Here is a 23,179-nt window from a genome sequence, read left to right on the forward strand (position 1 = left end):
GAACTCAGAAATCCGTCTGCCTCTGCCTCCCTAGTGCTGGGATTAAAGGCTTGTGTCACCACTGCCCAGCTGATAAAGTTTTACTTAACACATAAGAGATCAATAATAAGTAGAAACAAAATGAAACAGTTACGAAATAAACTATTGAAATTGCCGGCTTCATTAGTCTTGTGTCTCGGGGCATTACTAAGTAAAATAGGCAAACAGTGGTAGTCCAGGAGTTGATCTGGCAGTCAAGACTACTAGGTACCTAAGGCAGGAAGTCTATACCACGTGGAGATGCTGGGTAAAGGACGGTTCACATTGGCGCAGGACACAGGAGGGTAGCAGGGCATTTCATCATGCCACTCAGAGGCGCACGATTCAAAACTAATACAATGTTTCCTCCTGGAGTTTCCCACTTGATGCTTTCAGACCAGAGTTGTGAAGGTTAGCATTCACTAACTTAGAAGAATCTAGAATCATCTGGGAGTTGGACGTTTGGGCATACCTGTGGGGAATTTTCCTGATAGTATTAACTGATGGAGGAAGACCCATCCTAGGTATGGGTGGAGCCACTCTCTGGATGTGAGATCTTGGACTATAAGATAAGAATGTAGCCTGATCAGCAGCGTGCACTCACCTCATTGTTTCTTGGCTGATGCAGCCTGGCCGGCGGCTTTGAGCCCCCTCTGCCTTCTGTTCTCCCAAGAGGCTGTCCTGTGATCTGTGAGGGAAATAAACTTCTAGTTAGGGTATATTATCACCTTAAAACAAATAGAAACTAACCTAAGAGTTGGTCAGAGGTAACTAAAGGCCACAGAAGGTAATGTCACAGGAGGTGGAGGACCCTCTGTGTAAGAGCCACCAGAAAGCTGAATGTTAAGGACAAGTCCCCTTGGTACTATTTTGGAAAGTTCTTGAGCATCTGTATTTATTTTTGAATAGAAAGTGAGACTTCTTGAAAATGCTCTCTGATTGGCTGGGCATCACCAGAGAGAAGAGAGTTAAGTATCAGTTGAGAAGGAAAAACAAAAAAAAAAAAAAAAAAAAAAACCTCACACAAAACATCCCTTTCCCCTGTGGTTGGTCTGTCAGCCACCCTGGCTTTTCAAGCTGCTTCAGATCCCAGCACCTGCTGTCCCCCTGGGCCACGATGGTGCAGAAACCAGTGCCAAGGGTGAAGAGGTACATGGGGGCGCTCCCCTTTTCCCCTGGACGCAGAGCTCTTTCTGTTCCAGTGTTCAGTCCTCTGCCCTTAAGGGGAGCACTTTCATCCTGGGAAGCGTCACAGGAAAGCCTTTTTGTTCCTACCTGTAGATAGGACAACTCATAGTCAGGGGTCACGGGTTCGCCTGAGGCCTCAACGAAGTGATTGTGGAAGGATAGAAGGAAGGACATTATTTCTACCTTTAACTAAAATCTCATTAGTGTGTGTAATTGTTCTAAATAATAGGCTTCATTATATTTTCATACGTGTGTAAAGTATGCTTTCATCATATTCACCTCCCTCAACATCCGGCTGACGGCCTCCCTGTTCTTCTCCACACAGGACTGTATTTCTCTTGTTGATTCTTGAATACACCAGAAAAGCAACTTTTGCAGGAGAAGCAGCGCTCATTTTACCTTTACATGTTTCAGCTCTTTAAGCTGTAATCTCATGTGCTCACATTTTCCAACCTGACCTACTAAAACACTGCTCTGAACATTTTCAATGGTGTACAGTGTCTGAGGCAGAGAGATGAAGTGTTCCCTTGTGAGGGTTGGAGAAGGTGGAGCCAACTTTGTTTTTCCATCAGAGAGCAGACAATGGGGAGCAGGGAATCAGTGGTTCTGAGGACAATGGGGAGCAGTGGTTCTGAGGTCAGAAGCACTTCCTGAGACTGACCGCCAACAGGAGACTCTGCTATGCTTTGCCAACCAAGAGCGTGAGACGTTCTCAGCTGCGAGGCAAGTCAAAGCTGAAAAACGTGAACAGCCTTTAGCAAACTGGTTACGGGTCCTTGTGCCAGACGGGTCAGTATTACCTGGGGAAAGGCTCTGAAGGCTGAGGCACCCAGCAGGTGGAAAGTGACCACAGACAGCAAGTCTTCTGTGGCAAGGGGTATGCCAAGAGCATCTCTATAAAGGAAGGTTGCCGAGGGCCAGATCACTCAGAGGTGGCGTCGGGAAGGATGTGCTGGGCGTGGTTAGGCTGCAGAGCTGGAGGAAAGCTCTGTGTGGACCCTAACATTTCACTGAAAAGCTGGGCGTTTATGAGTGCACACACTAGCTCTGTACACCTGGACTATTTATTTATACCTTCTCTGCTTGTGTTTTGTGACTTTCCCTTTTGGTTGTAAAACACCTGTAACATAAAACTGACCATGAAGAGCCGTGCGTGGTGGCGCACGCCTTTAATCCCAGCACTCGGGAGGTAGAGGCAGGCAGATTTCTGAGTTCGAGGCCAGCCTGGTCTACAAAGTGAGTTCCAGGTCAGCCAGGGCTACACAGAGAAACCCTGTCTCAAAAACCAAAAAAAAAAAAAAAAAAAAAAAAAAAAAAACCCTGACCATGAATTACATGCTATAAGTCCAACCACTGTTTGATTTTGGAACCCTCTTTTCATCCCTAAGGAGACCCTGTACTCATTATATAGCAACTATGTCTTCTTCAGCCTGTGGTAAGCACGGGTCTGCATTGTGTGCCCATGGGTTTGGCTCTCCTGGATAGTTCCTATAAATGGAGTAACCCGGGAGATGGTGTTTTGTGGACAGCTTCTTCCCCCATGCATAATGATTTTGAAATTGAGCCATGTTGTCTGGTCTCTCTTTCATATTCTTGAATTGTTACTATGCAAAAGGCATAGCAGGGCAGGGCTGAAAGAGGACAAGGCTCAAAGGCCCCACAACACTCATGGAGGGAAGTGTGAATCCCACTAGTCCTGGAATTAGACAGTGGCACTCGACTCCGATCAGAGGTGGAAAGGTGTATGGTATGTCTGTGTATGTGAGGGAGGCCAGAGAGCCTGACTGGAAAGGCCTTCGGAGACATGAGGGGAGGAGAGATACCAGTAAGATGAATACCTTTCTGAAAACTCTGGGCTTGGTGAGGAGGAGCCCCTCAAGGTGTAGCGTGGGGCAGTGACGTTCTGTGGTGCACCCTATGGGAGGCGCTCTGGTGGCTTCCTGAACAAAGGGTCTGGAGCCGTGGGTGGATATTAGGAGCCATTCGGGAGGGTGCTGTAATAACACTGGTGTTTGCAGTGGGAATAGTGCTTCATCCTGTGTGGGGCTGGCTGTGTGCCGAGACAAGTAGTGATAAAAGGACGTTTAATAGCACACCAAAGGAAAGCACGTGAGGCCATATACGTTGTCTTTTCAGAAGAGCCCAGCTAACATCCCTGTGCCGAAAACCAATTGTTCAGTCTACAAAGATGGCTCAGCGGGTAAATGAGTTTGCTTTGCTAACCCGATGACGTAAGTTCAAATCCTGTAACTCTTGTTGAAAGCCAGACTCAGTAATGCCGAGTATCTGTAATTACAGCATGCCTCTTCAGCGTTATAGGACAACAGAGAAGAAAATTCTCCCATCTTAAAAAGGTAGAAAGTCAATGACTGACACCTAGAGGCTGTCCTCTGCCTCCTACGAACGTGCTTGTACACGCCCCTACTATACACCACACATGCTCACACATATGTACACAAATAACCACCCAGGATTGTCAGTACAGCTCTTTGTGGATGAGGTACTGAGAGGTTGAAGGATTTCCCATGAAGACGAAGCAGTAAGGGCTGAGGTTCGAACCTAGGTCCTCTGACTTCTGCTCCTCTGGGCCAGGTGCTCCCCACTGCTCCTCTGGGCCAGGTGCTCCCACTCCCCACTGGGTCCGGTGTGTTTGAGCCCTGTGTGCTTCCTTGCTGCTAGGCAAGGCTTACTGTTCCTTATTTTAGTACAGAGGAGCAGCATTCGCCCTGGGGTTTGTCTTCCCAACTGTTTGTTCAGACAAGCTGAGCAGAGTTGGGGGTGCCGGTGTCTTTTAGACAGGGCTCCGGTCATCTTACCTGGGTGTTAACTAAGAGTTAACCAGTTGTATTTTCCCACCTCGGCCAGTGTATTGAACTGTGGCACAGGGAACAGGAGTTGGAGGAGGAGGAGTTGGAGGAGTTGGAGGAGTTGGAGGAGGAGGAGGAGGTCTTCAGCCTGTGCAGGGAACAAAGCTGGGACTTTGCTCTCTCCTCCTCCGGACTGAATGGAGTTCCTGCTGGTTTTGTGTGCACAGCCTCAGGGGGATTGTACTGGCTACATTCCCAGGACTTGCATTCTCTCCCAGAAGCCAGAGGTGGGTGGCATTAGTCCAGATGACCATGTGAGCAGCTGCCTCCTTTATCTGAAGTCGCCGATCTGTACAAAGGAACAGCTTCTCGTATCTGAGAAGTCAGTGACCCGTGTAAGGGGCCAGCTAATCCTTCAATTAGTTCATGTTCATACAAGATAAACAAGGAGGGTGAGGGAGGGCCGACCGTTTCCAGAGGGTGGTCAAGTCCCAAGTCCCTGAGATAATTTGCTTTTTAAAAACCAAAATCCTTCTGCCCTTTACCCTATGAAACCCCAGAGCCTGGCTAAATGAGGTACTCTTACCACAAAGTTAAGTGTGTATACACATGCACACACACACATGTACATGCACACACACACACACGCACACACACACATGCACACACACATGCACATGCACACATGCACACACACACATGCACACACACATGCACACACACACATGCACACACACATGCACACACATGCACACGCACACACATGTACACGCACATGCACACACACATGTACACACACACATGCACACACACATGCACACCCCTCTACACAGCCTTAAAAGCATTCATTTGTACAATCAGCTGCCTAAATCTTCCCTAGCATCTACTATGTTTTCTAGAGTCAGAAAAGCCCTGGGCAGCTTTAGCTGTAGTATAACCAAGTGTGACCAACACACTACAATCATAGCTTTTAGACATAGTTAGCAAACATTTGATGTGGTCACCCCACCCGTAGTGAGCTTTTGCTATCATTTTTGGTATGAAAAATGTATGAGGTTTAGGCTTTGCTTTACAGGATTTTCTTAGCTAGCAAGTTAGTTATAATCCGAATAAGGACAGTGACACCCTGTGACCAGCAGCCGGTTTACTTCTAAGAAAAACCTTAGAATTGTTGATTCTAAGTCAGAAATGAGGTGAGGTTTCTTCCTACTATCACCCCCAGAGTCATGCTGGAGTTGCTCACCAAGGCAAGACAAGAAAAAAATGAAGCAAAATGGCAGAAAATGGAAGATAATGTTCTTGTTCCATGAAGATCACCTGCTTACATGTTTGGAGGTCCTGGAACTTCCAAAGGTGTTGCATGAAATACAAAAGGAAGACAGAGTTTCAAGATCTACAGCAACTGCTGGGCAGCATTATCCAACTAAGGATACCGTTCATAGTGTCAATCAAACTGTGGGGTACACGGCTGTGAGTAGAATAATGCCTGCAGGGACCCGAGTGGAGAGACTCATAAAGCTCTGTCAGAGCAGAGAGAATGGCATGTCTGTGGTGAGCTGCAGGCACAGGACCCTGGAGAGCCGGGAAACAAGCTCAGGCATCGCTGTAAGCCTAGCCCGGGCATCGCTGTAAGCCCAGCCCCGGCATCGCTGTAAGCCCAGCCCCGGCATCGCTGTAAGCCCAGCCCAGGAGAGCTGTAAGCTCAGCTCAGGCATCACTGTAAGCTCAGACCAGGAGAGCTGTAAGCTCAGCTCAGGCATCGCTGTAAACCCAGCCCAGGAGAGCCTTAACTTGGGTTTTGTTTATTTTGTGTGCACATGCCATGTGTCATACATAGAGCTCAGAAGACAATGTGCAGGAGGAGTCAGTCTCTCCCTCCACCACGTGGGATCCAGGACTGGACTTGGGTTGTCCAGCTCGATGGCAGGTGCCTTAACCCACTGAGCCATCTCATGGCCCCTAGCTGCGATTTTAAGTCAGTGTGCAAGACTGTGCCCTTCACTTAGATTCAACTGGATTTTCTTTTCTGTATTTCTTTTGTTTTGTTTCTGGCTGTTTGAGGTAAATTCTCAGGGTGTAGCTGAGCCTGGCCTTGAACTTGTGATTTTTCTGGCCTTAGCCTCCCAAGCACAGGGATTACAAGTTTGTACAGCTGTACCCAGCTTATAACTGGGTCCCTTTAGAAAACAATATTAGATTTTTGCCTCACAACATGTACAAAAACATAGTTCAGCTACGCGAAAATGTACAAATGTTCAAATTTGTAAACAATAATCCCAGTAGAAAATCTTCATGACTTCAAGGATTAAAAAGAATTTCTTAGAACGAGATAAAGAAACTCTCTCTCTTTTACACACACACACACACACACACACACACACACACACACACACACGCAGAAGAATATTATCTAGCCATTAAAAATAATGAAACTCTGTCATTTATAGCAGCATAAATGAATCTAGACTTCGTGTTATATGAAATCATTCAGACACACAGAGAGAGATGCCACGAGCTCTCACCTCATAGAAACTGAGACTTAGTTGGGTTGGGGTTTGGCCCAGTGGTAAAGTGACCACCTGACATGCGCAGAGCTCTGGGTTTGATCCCTGACACTGAAATAGCAGACATAAAAGGAATAAGTTGAAAATGGGATGTTGATGACTGGTGGCGACTCCCAGAGGCTGGCGTGAAGAGGAGGAGACATGATAAAGACTGGTTGAAGGTATAGAAAGACACAGAGACCAAAACAAACAAACAAACAAAAAAAAAAAACCCAGTTCTGAAAAGTCTGCTGTGGCATGGTAGGGAAACTGTCGGTAACAACAATTTGTTGTACACTACAAAAGAGGATTTTGAATGTTTCTAATACACACAGAAATAATAAAAGTTTGGCTTGGTGGGACATATGGTCTTTGATTTGATCATGTCCCTTATAGACATGTAGAAGATGGCATCCTGTACTGCAGGAATGTGTATGATTCAATGACAACTTAAATGTTAAAGGCTTCCTAGAAAGGATTTTAAAGCTCTACTCAGAAGAGAAAGGTTGAGAGGTCTGACTGGGCTGTGGTGTGATTATCAGTGATGCGCAGTGTGAGGTTATGGCTCAGAAATGTACCCGACGGCTGTTCCTGGACACGAGGAGCCAGAAGAAGCAAGGCAGGGACAGCAAACTTTACCCGCCATACTGAAATGACACATTTTACAGTTGCTTAATCAGGACACTGGGAGTATAAGGGATTGCTATAGCCTTTATTTTATTTATATTTAGTGTTTTTCAACAGCGAGGATTCAACCAAGAACCTTGCAATGTACTAGGCAAACATCTAAGAGTGAGCTATATCCCCAGTCCTAAAGACCTTTATATTTAAAACATTTTTCAAGGAAACAGAAATCAACCACTATCCTCCATCTGCAGCATAGAAGCTGACATATAAAGGTGGAAATGCTCAGGCCCAAAGACACATTCTGATCTTAGCAAGGCCATGCATAAGCTGTGTCCACGGGGCTTCTCGCCAAGGAATTCTAAACAGGACAGTGGGCCTAATGAGGAGGTGAAGTTGTACCGGGAGTTCGGCTGGTGCTCAGGGAGAGGCGGCTCTGGCTTCACAGCCTTCCTTAGACTTGTACTTCACGGGCCCTGCCTGGCTTGGCTCAGACCCTGGATGTGGCAGGTGGGTCTGAATACCTTGCCTTGATAAGGGTGCTCAAAACCAAACCCAGCTTCCTAATTAGATGGATCTGTAGCTGCTGACAGTGACCTGCATAATTGGACTCCATGACTGTGGAGTCAGAAGACCTGCTGGAGAGCCAAGGAATATACCCAGGTATGACGAGCGAGGAGAAGGGTGTAATGGAGGCGTGATGAGCGAGGAGAAGGGAGTAATGGGTACCTAAGGGGGCCAGCGTTCCAGTCAAGGTGATTCTCTGGAACCTGGTAATTGGAAGATAGGGTCCTTGGAATGTTGGTTTTTTTTGTTTGTTTGTTTTCTTCACCTGAAGCCTTGCTTAAGTTTTCTCATTTTCTCTTGCCCATAGATAGTTTCAAAGATAAAGACGTGCGTGCCCTTCCATTGTGACTGAGTTATATAATTGTCCTTATCACTGCTAACTGTCCCTGAAGGGAATAGAGCCAAGATGTTGGTTATCTTAAATAAGGGATGGATGTGTGTGTGTGTGTGTGTGTGTGTGTGTGTATGTGTGTATAGACTCTGAACTATATGGGATGTTTCTGCAAAACTGGTCTGCATGCCAGATGGCAAAAAAATCAATAGGAAGGTAGATCATTCTAATGATCCCTCTCTGCAAGAAGGATGTGTGTATGTGTGTGTGTCTGTATGTATGTGTGTGTGTGTGTGTCAGTTGTGAATGTGTGTGCACCGTGTATGTGCAGAAGCCTACCAAAGCCAGAAGGCATCAGGTCCCTGGAACTGTAATTACAGGTGGATATGAGTCAGTGCTGGGAATGAGCCTGGGTCCTCTGCAAGAGCGGTATGAGCTCTTAACCTCTGAGCCATCTCTCTAGCCCTTGGCAGCTTGTTTTGTGTGGCAGGGTCTCTCACTGGCTGGTAGTGTACAGGTTGGACTCGGCTGTTCTGCGAGTGGCCTCAGGGATCTCTATGCCTTTAGAGGCCAAGGCTGCCTTGACACAGGTTGACTTTGTGTTTACCCAGCAAGCACCTTGCTGACTGAGCTCTTTCCACAACCCAAGAAGAACAAGTCTTAAGATACTCAATTTTAAATCTGACTTGAGAGGCAGTCATATCAAGGTTGGACATGGGCCTGGACAAACTCAGCAGCGGATAAAGAAGCCTTGTTTCTCTGTGTGATTCTGAACTTTCCTCTGCCATTTCTGTTTCTTGGTGAAGGAAACTCTTCACTGGGCTTGAGGTTTCCCCTTTGGAAGGTGGCCTGAGAAACGAAGGTCTGCTGGGGCTCCTCGCTCGCTGTTTGCACAGTATTTTATAGGACTAGTGCATTGTAACTATCTGTGACTTGGACACTCCAGGCGTGGTGGGGTATACCTGTAGTCTTAGCTCCCAGTGGGCTGAGGCAGGAGGGTCATGGATCAAAGGTCAACCTGGCTACATATCAATACTGTCTTCTAAGAAGCAGGAAGACGACAACATTTTTAAAAGCTGTGGGCCCCACGGCTCACGCTGGGATTTGATTTCATAACTTTTAAGCTCTGCCCCTAGATTGCTGACCTGTGTGGCGAGAACGACCTCAGCTAAGAGTTCAAGCGACAAGGTCAAGTTTGTAAAATCAATCGAGAGAAAAGGACTCGGGGAAAGTAGGGGTTTGCCGGAAGCCAGGGTATGCTTCCCGTTTCAGTGTCCTGTGTTGAAATCTTGTGATTTATGGAAATTGTTGAGAAATTATACAGAAAATTGGCAACAAGGGAAGTTGCTCTTGAAATCCATCCTATTAAGATAAAATTGGTTTCTTAAAAAGTCTTCATAGATTTAGTTCTTAAACCAGTGCTGTTACTTATGTGTCCGTCCCCCCTCCCCCCCCCTTTACCAGTCATTATATGGTACCTTCTTCCTAGGGAAGCTAATCCTGTTCCCTGGTCAGGCCAGTCCTTTCAGGGTACATCTCTCCCACCCCCATCTTAGCAACAACATTGTTTTTGGCAAACATCTCTTTGGGAAGCTAAATTCAAGCTCAGGCCTGACTGTAGGTCCTGCTAACATTAATCCCCATTGTTGGGGCACTGTGTTGCATGATTGCATAAGTATTAGAGTCTTGTAAAAGCACTGGTAATTATACACTTACACATCTGTGACTACTGGTAATCTTTTATAAATATGTGTAGAGTACTTAGCAGCAAGAGGGGGCAGACTCAGTTCTAGGCTATCTATAAAACTAATAAATTTTTCAATATTTGTGATATATGAGTATGTATGTGAAGGCAATACAAATCAAATTTGGGGGACAGGAGAGAGATAGCTCAGAAGTTTAGAGTGCCTGTCACTCTTACAGAGGACCTGGGTTTGGTGCCTGGAATCTACCTGGTGGCTCATTATGATCATAATTCCAGTTCCAGAGGACTCAGTGCTATCTCTGTGCTCTGCGGACTCCCAAATGCAATGGTGCCTATGAGCTTACACAGACGCACACATAAATTAAAAATAGTTAAAAAAAACTGGAGACTAGAGAGAGAGCTCAGTGGATAAAGTAATTGTAAGCATAAGGCTCGAAGTGGGATCCCCAGTGCTTACATAAAAGCTGGGCAGACACGGTAGCCCACATGTAATCCCAGCACTTGGGAGGCAAAGAAAAATGGTCCCTTGAAAGCTTGGCTAGATATATAGCTGAATCGGGCAACTCTGGGGTCAGGGAGAGACTCTGCCTTAATAAATAAAACGGAAAGCCACTGAGGAAGATAACTGATGTCAGCCTCAGACCACACACATGTACACACACACACACACACAAACACTAATGTGTTCTTTAAAAAAAAAAAGGGGGGGGGCTGGAGAGATGGCTCAGTGGGTAAGAGCACTGACTGCTCTTCTGAAGGTCCTGAGTTCAAACCCCAGCAACCACATGGTGGCTCACAATCACCCTAATGAGATCTGACGCCCTCTTCTGGTGCATCTGAAGTCAGCTACAGTGTACTTATGTATAATAATGAATAAATCTTAAAAAAATAAAGAAAAATAGAGAAAGAAAGAAAGAAAGAAAGACCTGAAAGGTATTCCAAACTATCTAGATGAAGTCACCATGACTTTGGTTCAACCATCTAATCTCATCAGACTTCGTTTCCAACACCCATGATGATAATCATAATGTACTTTTAAGAACTCACCTATAGGTTTTGCATTCAATTATAAACAGGGCTTTTTGGGGTGAAAGCATTCAAATTGTAAAGTTCAAATAGAACTATTGCTGTTGGGTGCTGGAAAACAGGGGACACTGAGAAGCGAGGCTTTCCCGCAGCACATGGGCACCCCTTAAAGGGTATTACAAGTTCACAGAAAAATTAAGAAGGTCGAGCTTTTCCATATATCCCAGCCTCGCTTCAGTGCATAGTCTCCTCCACCATCATCAACATCCCTCACCAAAGCGGTAGTGACAAGTAGAGAGCCACACGTGTATGGGGATAAGGAGAGAGATTTGGAACAACGTAGTTAAGGATTATGCTGGCTTAAGGAAATAGCGGGGAGGGTGCTCCTCCAAGACCCATGACCTCTCTAATCCCAAGTAGTTGGCTAGGCCTCCAGCACCAGGCATGGCTTCCCTTCTGTTGAGTGTGTCTTAAGTTTAATTAGAGAGCTATTGGTCGTCAGGGTTACTGTGCCATATTTGTTGTGGTTTTAGTTCGCAGCATCATACCTGGGTAGGACTGTGGGTTGTTCCCTCACTTGGAAGCCTGCATAGCACCTTCTGGTACCCGGGGACCTAGCACCCAGAAGAGACTTTTCAGTTAGATCCTCAGGGTCTTGTGTCTGAAGTACACGGTGTCGTCATCAATAGGGACTCACCAGGAGTTCCTAGTCAACATCCAGGAGGCAAGCAAGGGCTACAGTAAGAGCCTATCATGTTTTGGGAGTCTCTTGGACTCCTCTGACCCACAGCTTAAAAGGGGAATTCTCAAGCTTGGCGGTGGGGTTTTGTTATATAGTCCATGGTCTTAGGCTCTTGGGATGAGTCTTGTCTGACCAGATGGGTAGATTTCACTTAAACTGTTAATGTATGTATATGTATATGTATATACACAGACACACATGTATTATATGCAATTTTAGGGAAATAAATAATAATATGATTCCTTATGGCTTTACAAATATTCTCTAATGTCATTTACCTTCTCTCTCCTTCTGTCTTGACCTCCCTTCCTGTCCCTAACAGAAGTTCCTCTTTCCCATTTCCCCCTTTAAATCACTTGCTGTTCTCTGTAGCCTCCTCCCAGCCCCCACTGCCATTTTCAGTTTGCTTTCCTTTTTCTGTTTCACACAAGTTGTATTCTCATGTCTTAGTCGGGGCTCTATTGCTGGGAAGAGACACCAGGACCACAGAAGGAACGACTTTAATTGGAGCTTGCTTACAGTTTCAGAAGTTTAGTCCATTGTCATGGCAGGGAGCGTCTGGCACACAGGATGCCATCATGGTGCTGGAGAAGCTAAGAGTTCTACACCCACATCTGCTGGCAGCAAGAAGAGAGAGAACCACTGGGCCTGGCTTGGGCTTCTGAGAACCCAAAGCCCACCTCCCATGATGCATTTCCTCCAACAAGTCCACACCTACTTCAACAAGTAGTATCACTCTGTAAGCATTCAAATATATGAGTCTGTGGGAACCATTCCTGTATTCAAACCACAATGCACATCTTGAGATTTAGAGCTAGGAGCCATAGAAGAGAGAGACTCTCTGAGTCTGGGTAACCTCATTGAGTACAATCCTTTGTAGTTCCATCCATTTACCTGACTACAAACCCATACCACCAAGTCCGATCTATGTGGTGCTAGGGATAGAGCCAAGTCTTTGTACAGATTAGCCAAATGCCTGACTACCTGGGGTATATAGTATCTCCAGCACTAACTGAGCTATATTGTATCTCCAGTACTAACTAAACTATACTGTATCTCCATCACTAACTCAGCTTGGCCATTTCTCCCTTTTGGTACACTTAAGATACTCAGTTGTCTTTGCCATCCATTTTTGATGTTGCAATCTCATTTTTTCACTCCTGTTTCACTGAAGGTAATTTGTGTTTTCCTTTAAGCTTCTCTCTTCGTTGTTCTCATCCGAGCCACCACAGCACTACTCTACTTTCTTTGGGTTCTCATCCACATGGCCCCTAACTGTCAGGCTGTACCATGTCTGAAACTTTTTACTGTTTATAAAGCAATTGAGTGCAGGTTGTTTTCAATGAGAGATTACAGGTCAGACAATGTGACCCATCCTATCTGCTCTTCTGGGAAAAGGATATTTCATGTCCATTGGGTATGATTATGCATATGTGTTTGACAGTTATAGTTGTCCTTAGGAAAATCAGAAATTTCAGAGGCAGAATGATCAAGGGAGTGCAGGGTCACAGTTTGGTATGACTTCCAAGAGGCAGTGGGAAAAACTGATCTTGTGTAGAGTTTCAGGGATGTCCAACTTTTTGACATTGTGCTCTGATGTCACCTACAGATGTGTTGGATTGAATTCATAGGTATCCTGATAAGCAGAGGACTCATGGGCTCCAGGTTGGCCATGTTTGACAGGCCTTCCCTGACTGCTCCTCTGCAGTGTGGAATTGAAGAGCCATCCTTCTATGTGTTGTTGTGCTTTTATAAGGGTTAAGTAATTTCTTGGGCAATAAGTTTCATCTTGGTCTTGAAAAAAAAAAAAAAAGAGCCGTCAAAGGAACTCTACTCTTAACTGGCTTCCCTGCCCCTGCCTGGCTCTCAGCTGTGCTGTGGTGGCTGAGGTCCAGCCTCTTCAAGAGTGTCTGTAAGGGCAGCTGGCTCTGATGCAGTCTGGAGAGGCCACATTAGTCAGTGGAATCTTCTCTCTTGCCCTGATCCTTAACACTCCAACGTGTGTCTGTGACTGTGAAGGTGGATTCCTGCCTCTGGTTACAGCTTAGGACACATCAGCAAATAAGTTCAGGGCACTCATGGGCTTGCAAGCCTAGACTCTGGCCTCCCCATAATGTCACGCTTTGGCCAGTTGGTGTTGGATCAAGATTTCCAAACTTTAAACTCCAAATGTCAGTACTGAAGAGCTAAGTCAGGCAGTAAAGTACTCGCCTTGCAAGCATGAGGACCTGAATTGATCCCAAGTACTCACGTTAAAGTGCTAGGCATGGTAGCATGGGCTCAACATTTCAGCTCAGGGGAGGTGGAGATAAACAGACCCATGGGGCTTGTTGGTCATCCAGCGTAGACCTCTCTCCAAAAGCAATGGCCCCAGGGAGGATGGTGTTCAGGAATGGTGGCTAAGGTGGTCCTTGGGTCTCCACGCATATGCTCACACAAACACAGTGACACACACACACACACACACACACACACACACACACACCTCATACACATGCACATACACACATGCACACTCACACGCACATGAATTCCAAATGTTGACCATGAATTTGTGACAGATAGGCATTTAGATTCCATAATAGGATGAAAGCCTGAGAAACTGCCATGGGCGTGAGACTATTCTGTAAATCATAGTTCATTCAGGAAACATTCAATGGGCTTCTTTCTGGCAAGCTCAGTACTAGGGGCTACAGCACCCTTTCCTCTGAGTGTTTACAGTTTAGACTATCTACAAGGAGCACAAAAGAGTTCACCAACACAGAGACTGAGGTGCTGAGGAGCCCCTGAGAATGGTTGGCAAAGTGCCTTGGTTATGATGTTGGCATCTCTCTGCTTTTCGGAGGCAGCTGTGCTCCCGTGTCTAAGATTCAAAGTGGAAAAAGCCTGATCTTACCTCTGTTTCTGCTGCTTCTGATTGTGCAATTTCTATGGTTAATTCATGAGCCAAGCATCAGAACAGACCCAATTTCCTGAAAATTGCATCAAATGGCTGTTGGAATTCAAGTTCATAAAACATTGGGGGCTAATTCTTGCCAATTCTTTCAAGGCTCACTGCCCTGCAGAGCTCCTAAACAAACAGGGCTCTCATGCTTATAAAATAGCGCTGAAGAGGATCAGCTAAAACGTCAGTGAACAATGGCTGGAGGGTCTTTAGAGGGAAAACAGCTTAGAATTAGATTCTTTCCTCAATCCAGACTAAAGGGTACACTGGCAAAGTTCCAACTTGTCCCCCCTTTTCTTGGTAAAATATGGGGCTATTTAGTACCCAGTCACCCAACTTTCTTGACTATGAGGACATCGCCCTAGTTCGGCTTGTAGCTCGGATCCTATCTGCTTTTGCTTGGCTTTTATTTGCTGCTTTTTCTCCTCCTATGGGTCTCTGATCATGTGGCTGAGTATTTTGATCCCAATCAAAGGTGACTTTCATACTCAGCTTGTTATGCAAGCTCAGTGCCCTGTGACACATGGTGTGCCTTACAGCTTTTACATCCTTGTGCTGTGGTATTTGGCTGTGAAGACTGTATCTGCTAAATGTCACACTCTAGCCATTCACATGCTCACTGAAGTAACAACTAAAGTAAGACTGTAGCAGAGTTGCTACTCTGAGGTCAGCAGAGCTCCTCCATGGTAGGCAGTGTCAGCCTTACACCCCAGGGTGCACCCCATCGAGTTGCATGTTTATACACACACACACACACACACACACACACAAACACACACACACACACGCACGGGTGGAAGAAAATAGAGACCAAGTGACAGAGTGTCTGCTGCCCTGTTAGTGTCTTGGTCTTTCACAAAAGAAGGAAGGAAGGTAATGTGACCTGCTGGGGTGTGACTGATGGTGAGGGCACGGAAAGGTACTTGGTCTTAGAGAAGAACTGAGAGTCAGTTTCAGCTACTCTGCTCCTGCCTCAGCACTTCCAGGCACGGTAGCTTCATATGCCTCAAAGGGGTCTATGAATAGATGCTATCTTGGTCTCTGGGAAGATATGTGGCATCTGGCTGGCATGACTGATGTCAATCCCAGGGTGATGGAGAGACCCTCCCTTCAACAAAATTGATCTATCTCTCCCAGTCATTTCTTGTGTTGTTTGAATGAGACAGAGGTCCATGTAGCTGACCTTGAACTTGCTACATATGCAGCTTAGGATGAGCTTGAACTCCTGGTCTTCCTGCCTCCACTTCTCAAGCCCTGGACTTAAAGTTGTGTACTACCACGTACAATCGATGCGGTGCTGTGGATCAAATCCAGGGCTTTGTATTGTTTGACAAGCACTCTACCAACTGAGGTGCATCTCAGCTCTCTTGTTTACTCTTATTTTCTTTTAACATTGGACTCATTTTATTCATTTATTATTTGTTATTTGATTCATTATTTGTGTGTGTGTGTGTGTGTGTGTGCGCATACACACACACACACACGTGTGTGCACACTTATGAGTCATGGCACATGGATGACTTTCAAGAATTGGTTCTCTTCTTCCTTGCACATCCCGGGATTTGAATCCCAGTCATCAGGCAGCAACCGCCTTTTCCTGCTGAGCCAGCTTCCCAGCCTGTTGTTATTTATTCTTATACAGCTATATGAATGTACACATGCCAGGTCCTGCTCTAGACACAATGAGCAGGCAAAAAGACAGCAAGAAGCCTGCTCTGTGGTTCTTGTATTCTAACGGTAATCAAGCACAAGAATAAGAAATAAGAAAATGATAAATTCTTTTTGATAAAGGCATCCTAAAGAAAGGGGGCAGAGGCCAGCCATACATCCTGTCTTATATTCCCAAGAGCTGGTTTGCTTCTCTGGGGTGACAGCAGCCCAGAGGCCTGAGGTGAATAGAGTCAGTCACATGACAATCCTAAGAAGTTCTGTCTCATCAAGTCCTCTGAGTGCTGAAAGTTTTCCATCCCACTCTGTCCATTGTAGTCATACCTGGCTGTTGAGTGCGTGTAGTGTGGCTAGACAGAGAGAAACAGAGCTGAAAGTGTGTTTGTAGCTACATGTACCTACGTGTGGAGGCTGGAGGTCAATGGACAATGTCTTCTATTGCTCTTCACTTTGTGTGTGTGTGTGTGTGTGTGTGTGTGTGTGTGAGAGAGAGAGAGAGAGAGAGAGAGAGAGAGAGAGAGAGAGAGAGAGAGAGAGTGAGTGTGTGTCAGTCTTTCATTAAACCTGGGACTCACTGATTATAGATTAGCTGGCCCATGAGCCCCAGAGGTTTGCTGTCTTTATATTTCAGCACTGGGACAGGTATGCAGTTCCACACCTGGCTCTTTTTATCTGAATGTTGAGGATCAGAACCCAGGCTCTCAGGCTGGCACAGCCAGAACCATACTCATGGAGCATCTCCCAGCCCTTGAGATTAAAATTGTATTTAATATTAATGGCATCAATAGAAAAGTATCTGTATGGCTAGTATTTATCTTACTGGACAGTCAGGCTCCAGTGGCAAGGGTGGCTTGTACAAGGGCCTGTGGAGATTGCTGGCTTGCAATGCCGATGTGTGTTTGAGTGTTACGCTCCTCCCTTAGAGAGCAAACCTACAAGATGTAATGATGCTTCGTGCTTCTGTTCTGTGGGTCCCTTGAGAACCTGCAGAGGAATAAGACTGGACTAGGTGGGAACTGAGAGCCCCATGCAACAAAGAGCCTGTTCCCTTTCCTAGGATGGGCTCAGGCCCATAGCACGTGACTCACCGCTTTGGTCTCCCCCACTACTGGGCTGTGGCAGGCCCTTGTCTGCGCAGGATACAGACACAGCCTTTTTAGTGGCCCAGCTCTGCATTCTGGGAAGAAACCCAGAGTTTGTTTCCCCTTGCATACCTGATCTGTGCCTCAGCTCTCTCAAGGTCACTTTGCCTTTCACTTGCCCTTCCCATCTGTCCTCTGGGCCTAAGACGGACTTACTTACTGACTGACTTACTTTATTTATTTATTTAGGAATAGGTCTGTTCCACATTGATAAAGATGGTGCAGTCAATTCTGATTTTTCAAAGAGGGGCTGGTGTTTGAAAATGGTTTAACCTTTATTTACCACTTTGTGTTGAAAGGGTTAAGGAAGAGAAAGGAAAGAAAGAGAGGAGAGAGAAGAGGAATGACATTTTAAAAAGCAGGTTGAGGAGACAAGAGAGAGAAGAGGAGCTACTGTATTTCCTAGTGGCTCCTGGCTTCTCCTGGCAGCGTGGGGAGTGGGCAGGGCCATGGCAGGCTCCAGCTCTGTTCATCTACCACAGAAGGGGATTCTGATTCAACAAGCTTCCCAAGAGAAAACAGAGACAAGGAGCCAATCCTGACTCCATGTGCTGAGGATTAGAGGAGGCCCAGCTACAGAGCCTGTAATCCTGGGTTGGCCTGGATTCGTCTTTGGTTACTATTCTCCTTGTTCTTGCATAATCAGAAGAAAAGAAACACTTACCTAGTGTCACCCTGACGGTTATCTCAAAACAAGCCAAGAGGATCAAAATGTTAAACTGGAGACCATAGCCATGTCTGCCACCATGGACTGAGTGTTACCCCAACTTCCCCCTCTTGGTCCTAGGTGACTATTGAGAAGAACCCAGGCCAGTGGTGACAACAGTTCTTCGAGGTGTGGGAACAGGAGGGACAGTGTGGAGGCTACAGATACCAAGCTTAGACATACCAAGACGTTGATGACCTTGACCCTGGTGGAGAAGCCTGCGGTTGTAACAACACACTGGCATCATCTGCCTCCTTTTGCAGAGAAGCTTTCTAGATCATTAGTGTGAGAACCATCTGAATCCCGTGCTGAGACTGACCTTCATGTGAAGACCAGCATCCCAGCGTCTCACTTGGACACTCACTCCTACACACGACTTGTCCTTAGTTTGTAGTGTGTACTTCTTAGGGGGGGGGTCCCTGTTATGAGAAAACCAACCAAACCCCTTCCTCCTGGGACTCACTTGAAGCCTCCATTAGCCAGATGGGATGGAGGAGTATTGGCCATTTGTGTTGTAAAAATATTTTTAATTGAAAATATATTTATTAAGGAAATATAGAATATATATATATATATATACACATATACATATATATATAGAAAGAGCACCTTTGTATGTGAAAATAGATAATCACACATTTAAAATGATTTGTTTTTATTTTATGTGTCTGTATAATGGTGTCAGATTCCTTGGAGTTGAATTACAGACAGTTTTGAGCTACCGTGTAGGTTCTGGGAATTTAACTTGGGTCCTCTGGAAAAGCAACCACAGCTCTTAATCTCTTAACCACTGAGTTACCCTCCAAACCTTCTGACACATTTAAATATCTACATTGTATCCTTAAATATCTACATTGTGTCCTTAAATATCTACATTGTATCCTTAAATTCCTGTGGATGTTACACTTGTGTGCCTTGAACCACAGGACCTTGGAAACTTGCTGGAGGACTCATAGCAAGTGGGTGATGAGACCAGCCTAGCCTTTATCTTATATCACAAGATAACTATACATCCTTATCCTCTCTGGTCCCCAGCTTGCCCCACCCACGGGCTACAGCTATGATAGATCCCTATTAGCTTTGTTCTTGGTTACACTGGTGCATTTAATGCTCTCTCCACTCACTGAGGATTGCCATAGTGTCCATTACAGGACATGTCCCCAGGGCTAAAGGTGAAATTATCCCCTTCTATCATGGCGGATAAAGAGACCCATCATGTCCTAGTGAGTAGCGGTATTTATTTGGGCCACATGGCCAGGGATGTAGGTCAGTGGTAATGTACTTGCCTAGTGTTAAGAGGGATCATAGTTTTCTAAGACGCGTGACAAGAGGGAATACATGAAATTGGAAGCATGGCGTCTCTGCTCATCCACCTTCCATATTACCTACTTATCTTTCCTCTTTGAATGGTACAGTGCTGTTACTCAGTGTCACATTAGCTGAATTTCAGTTTGTGATGCTACCTGGGGTATCTTAGCTCCTGGGTACAAGGTAGGACCATATAATAGAAAGACTCATCAGAAGTGTGGAATTTCCCTCTCCTAGGATTCAAACTCCAGGACATAGACCAGGACAGCCTTTGATATCTACGTTGTGTCAGGGTCACATTCAAAGTACCACAATGTGGCACTCACTGTAGCAGATACAGCACTGTCCCAGGATGAACCTTCGACATGATCCTGGAGTCTGCTCCTGTGACTTCTCTGAAAAGCCTCCTTAATGATGTGGGAGGAAAAAGTTTCCTGCTCAGGGAGATGAAAAGTATGAAATGCTTTTCGGTGAGAACCCCCAAGAAGTAGGAAGGATGAAGTGTGAGGTCATCTTGTCGATTCTTATGCTTTGGCAAAGATTCTTATGCTCAGGTCCGTGGTGGACCTGGGTCCTGAGCGGAGATTCAGAGATGTGACCAGTGCTCATGGAACTGCTGTCCATAGCTATCCGGGGCTGAGTTAGCATCTGAGAGCTACGTAGACCTGGGGAAGCCCACGAGCTGGGACTAACCTAGAAAGAGGCTCTCCTTGGGGCTCAAGGGTAGCAGGTGATCCATGAGTCACAGCAGGGAGAGGGGTGGGGCGTGTTCCGGGTGGAGCGGGGTTTCTGGTGTGCAGCTGGGTACAAGCTGTCCAGATGCATAGGGCTGGCTTTCACTTCATTTTGTCACCCTTTGAAGTATCACCAGGTGGGTTCAATCCACTCCTGGCAGCAGGGTAAACCCCTGTTGCTGACACCCCCAGCGTTAGTAAAGATGGGAGACTATCCTCTTCATCACCTCCCACAAGGGTCTAAGAAAATGAGAGTTCAGTCGACACCCACCATGTGTGATCTCTTTGAGAAGTTTTGATCTAATACAGCGTATTCTGCTGCTCACTTTGGAAGGGGATTATAATGAGTGAATGCTGGATCACCCGGCTGCACCGCAGACTGACTGGAAAGTTGGCTTTATCTTACCTGACAGTACAGCAGCAGGTTTTAATTTCACAAATCACCCAGAACCGTAGTTTGGTTTGATAGTTTAAATGTGAGATTTTTTGAAAGAGAAATTAAAATTGGCAAGAGAAACTGGTTCCTGGAAAGAAGAGCAGGCTTACAAGTAATTAAACCATGGAGGGGGGAGCAACCCTCTGACTGTAGTCTGACTGTAGGAGGGCCTTTGGGAGATGAGTTGTATCTTCTGCATGGAGGGTTCGGCAACCTTGGCCTCTGGGCAGTGTCCTCAGCACCAGCACTGTCCATCCTTGGACGTCCCTGGTCTGGCATCTTTGTAGGAGAGTTTGTCACCTCCTGCCACTGCCTAGAGCAACGGAGAATGCCCGTTTTTCCTGCTGGAGGTCGTTGAGTTACTAGCACACAGGAAGTAGCAGGTCTCATTGCTGTATCTGGTTCTACAGAACTTAGCAGGAAAAGCCTGAGCATGCAGGTTTGCCGCCTGACTCAGTGTGTTGGTCGTTGTATCTTGAGGGATAGAACTTAAAAATAGTAGACAAAGAAAACAGAAAGAATGGCCATCAGCCACAGCAGAGACAGTGATGGAAAACTGGGGATGTGAACAAGGCTTTGGAATTTTCTTAAAAATGCAGGGCGGGATTAGCCTGAGACCACCTCCTTCAGACGCGGTCTCGGGAGATCGCTGCATGGAGCTAGCCTGGGTGTTGATACGCGAAGAGGCTGAGAACATGAGGCATGAACGTAGACTGATATTGTTTGCCATTTACACTCAGCATGTGTAATGCAGTAGGAATGGCTCTCAGCAGCATGTGACTCTCCTTGCAGACGGTAGGCAGTGCCCAGGACGCTCTTTCTCTTTCACTGGTTCGCTTGCTCATAGCCCACCCCCTCCTCCTCTGCCCCTTCCCAGACTCCAGAGCGCTTGAGTGGACGGAGGCCTGTCATGATTGGCACGCCGAAAGCTGGTAGAATGTTGTTGGAATTTTCTAGGGCGGTACATGTGCGACACCCAAAATGACTCCTAGCTTCGGTGGCCGCAGGTCAGCAGCCCTTCATGCCAGGTGCCCTGGTCTGTTTCTGAAAGGTAAGGTTGCATGGCATCACTTTACCTGTCCCTAATGCAGGGGGGGCCGCCAAGGGGTTTTATTTCACCCTCTAGTCCCAGCGGGGCGGTGGCGTTTTTAGGACCACGTCATTGGCGCTAAGCATTTGTGCATGAGTGTGCGCTTGGTTGGTATCTCCACCCCCTCTCGTTTAAAAGAATTTTAATAAATTATTCCCAAGGGCAGTTTAACATGTGACCTAAAACAGCATCTCATGACCCTAGTGAAATCAGCAATCCTGATGTCAGTAAGTCTAGATGTAGCCACTGGAATCAGATTGTGTTCTCATCAGGTCTGAGAGACTGAAAGTGGACTCGCTCAGTCAGAACCCCGAGACTTTGGGAACGCTGGGGAATCTCTTCAGGTTGAGGTGCCTCGGGTTTATGGACGGCGTTTTCCAGCAATGCAATGTGAACAGAGTTTGAAATGTTCCAGATTGGTTGAGTACAGACTCGGATCCATTCTGACTAGGGCAGGGAGAGCCATGTTAATGGTTAGAAGCCAGGGGAATCTCACTAAGAGACCTTCTTATCCGTTGTTTTTAAGTACCTTGAATAGTAATTTTAAAATTCCCTAATAGGAATTTTAGCGACCCTCAAGGAAAGTTAAAAATTTAAAGCAAAATGATATTAAAACTTTCCAAATAAGCAAGTGGGTGCTTCCACGTCGGCAGTGAGGTTTCAGGACATATTTGGACATGGGTCTGATGGTCTGTGGCTCCAGCACAACCAGCCATGACTCACCTTAATCTTTAACTGATGTAATTAAAAGTAGCTTCAGTACCCCAGGGGGGGAATACTGACTTTCTGCTTGAAAGTGTGTGACAGCAGGTCCAGTCTCACAGAACGGCAAGAGCCACACAGAGTGGATTATGGGTTTTTTTGTTTTTGTTTTTGTTTTTGTTTTTGAACCTTAAAAAAAATTCTCTTATTTAGCTCCACCGTTGGTTTCTGCCTTAAATGCATTAGGACTCCTGCTTTCTCCCCTCGACTTTTTACTTCCCCCCCTCTTTTTTTTTGCAAAGATGTCGGAAAGCCGAAAGGGGAGAGCTGATATTTCACACACCACCCCTCCCCCCACACCACACCAACAGCTGTCCTGTACGATTTTGTGGAATCTGATATTGTGAACGAAATGACTTCCTTACTTTCCATAGTAATAGAATAATCAATTTCACCATAGATGCTGTGTACATGTCAAGTGTGGGCTGTTCCTAATTAGCAATGCATAGGATGGAGGGCAGAAAGCCGGAGGCATTTTTAAGGGGGGGGGGGAACAGCCTTCAAATTTTACCCTGGATGGGCTGAGCCAAGGCAGTTTTCAATCTGCCTGGATCTTAAACCACAGGTTTTAGTTTGTGTTGTTCTGAGAAGATAGCGTGAGTGACTCCTGCAAATGTGACACACATGTCCCTCTAACCGTTACTACTTTGTTTTTTTTTTTTATCTGTGCTCCGTGGTAACTTTCATACAGCTAACACTCTGTCTAATAAGATAGAGGCCGACAGACCACAGATGTGTCCCAAGTTTACTGTTCTGAGCCTTGGAAGGCACCTGGGTTTTGTGTGCGACATTCAGAAAGATGTCTGCTGAGGCACTGCCAGCACCTGTTCACTTTGGG

The 23,179-nt window shown here is 46.0% G+C and overlaps 1 protein-coding gene across 3 annotated transcripts in view; it reads left to right on the forward strand.

Moving 5' to 3' along the window:
• The window catches only part of Rbm20 (RNA binding motif protein 20), a 190,819-nt gene that overhangs the window by 94,124 nt on the left and 73,516 nt on the right, over positions 1-23,179 (forward strand). Inside the window, exon 1 of one of the 3 annotated variants that reach the window (XM_029537308.1) lies at positions 20,707-21,540. The exons of the other annotated variants lie outside the window; for them this stretch is intronic. The gene's annotated coding sequence lies outside the window, so the exon portion shown is untranslated. Of the gene's footprint in view, positions 1-20,706; positions 21,541-23,179 lie in introns of those variants that run through there. 3 annotated transcript variants of the gene reach the window in all.

The sequence above is a fragment of the Mus pahari genome, chromosome 1 (genome assembly GCF_900095145.1).
Source record: "Mus pahari chromosome 1, PAHARI_EIJ_v1.1, whole genome shotgun sequence".
NCBI classification, from domain to species: domain Eukaryota; kingdom Metazoa; phylum Chordata; class Mammalia; order Rodentia; family Muridae; genus Mus; species Mus pahari.